This window comes from Populus euphratica, unplaced genomic scaffold, assembly GCF_000495115.2.
Source record: "Populus euphratica unplaced genomic scaffold, PopEup_1.0 scaffold1003.1, whole genome shotgun sequence".
Classification (NCBI taxonomy): Eukaryota; Viridiplantae; Streptophyta; class Magnoliopsida; order Malpighiales; family Salicaceae; genus Populus; species Populus euphratica.
The window spans coordinates 67,052-69,200 of record NW_011500867.1 but is presented as its reverse complement, the minus strand read 5'-3'; positions in this window follow the sequence as shown (position 1 = coordinate 69,200).

Here is a 2,149-nt window from a genome sequence, read left to right as displayed (position 1 = left end):
TGTGGAATTTGCAAAAACAAATTCTATTTTAACGCTTTGATTACTAAGGACTAGTAATAAGCTGGTTAGGGGATGTGATTAGTACTTAAAAGTATATTTTTATCAAGGTTTTATATCATTTTGCACTTAAAGTATCAATAACTCAACTAAAACATGTTTTATAATTACATATCTAATAATATAAGATACCTTTAATTTATGATAAATATTTATTTTAAATATAGGCCTCTTATATAAATAAAAAGATTAATTGATGAGTTTAAGAACTGAAATTGAAAGGACAAAGAGATGGCCAAACTTAGAAAAGAGATGTTGGTGCAGTTCAAATTGGAACACTATTCGGTAATTGAGTTATATCTCGAGCTATAGATTTTGGATTTAGGTCTACTTTACATGGATGAAAAGGTAAGACATAAGCCTACAACTTTCATATGGAGTCCAAGATTTAAAAAGGCCATTTCCAAGTCCAAATTATAGCAACAACAAAGAAGTCTGAATCTGTCCTACAGCCCAAACATTGTTTAGTGTTTGGACCATATCTGAAGTTCTAGAAGTCCAAATGACTCTATTTTTTTTTCTGAAAAGCTGAGACAATTTCCTACAGCTTTCATGTTTTCAAGTGGTTCCAATTCTGATGTTATCAATGATGTTTTGGGCAGACAAGAGAAAATAAGGATTGTCACCAAGTAAAGAGTTGGCCACCCACTCATCAATTAGTCATCAATTCAATAGTTTCTAATTTTGGCCTGTAAAAGAGGCATTTGCCATGTATTTAGGCATCTTGGTTTCCAGATTAAGATCATGTTTTTCTTTTCTCTCTTTGTATTTTTTATATTGCTTATGTTTTGCTTTCATTAATATCAAGTTTATGTTTTACATTTCTTTTCTTTTACTTAGTTAACTTTTATCTTATTTATGTTCTTATTTTGTTTATTTATTTTTCTTTCTTTCATTATGTTTAGCTAAGTTTATTATGTCAAGGTGAAAAGGTTACACTAATGGTGTAAGAATAAGTATAATATAAACTCAATATGGACTTTAATGTTTGATACTATCATGTTTTATATTTGTTATCTTGTTCACTCTTTAATATTTTGCTTGTTAAATGACTAATCTAGATTTATGTTGTATAACACTGGGTACAACAAATGCTTGGCACTTTCATAGCCCATACTGTATGGTATAACCGACACCTGAGCTATGAAAGGAACTTAATTTGTTGTTAACATAAGTTATAATCATAAATTCCTGATGAGATTTACAAGTATTAGCATTAATCGAATAAGATGACTAATGCAATCATGTTAACAATTTATAATCTGATTGGAATCTCCTTTATGTGTGGTTTTCAATTGCATAATAAGAGTTTATAATATACTTGTTTGACATACCATTAGTGGATCCTCTAACCTTGATATTTATTGTTATCATTGTTTAATCCTTACGTTAATCTTTCATCGCAAAGTTCTTATCAACTTTTTCTTCTTCTTTTTCTTTATTATTATTATTATTATTATTATTATTGTTACTATTGTTGTTGTTATTGTTGTTATTGTATTATTATTATTTATAATTTATACAATTAACCTCCCTATAGTTCAACCCCGGTCTTGATAGGTTATTTATTATTTTGACACTCCTACACTTGGAAGAAGACATCAATTTTTTATCGTGTCAAGATGTCTGGTTCAAATTGTGATGTTATCAATGATGTTTTTTTGCAGATAAAAAGATAAGAATTGTCACCGAGTCAAGAGTTGGCCAGCCATACAACAATTAGTCATCAAATCAATAGTTCCTAATTTTGGCCTATAAATGGAGGCATTTGCCATGCATTTAGGCATCTTTGTTTCTAGATCAAGATCATGCTCTTGCTTTCTCTCTTTGTATTTTTGTAATACTTAAGTTTTACTTTCATTAATATTTTGTTTATGCCTTTCATTACCTTTCCTTTACTTAGTTAACTTTTATTTTATTTATGTTCTTATCTTGTTTATTTATGTTTCTCTCTTTCATTATGTTTAGCTAAGTTTATTACGTCAAGGTGAAAAAGTTAGACTAATGGTGTAAGAATAAGTATAGTTTAAACTTAACATGAACTTTAATGTTTGATACTAACATGTTTTGTATTTGTTATCTTGTTCACTCT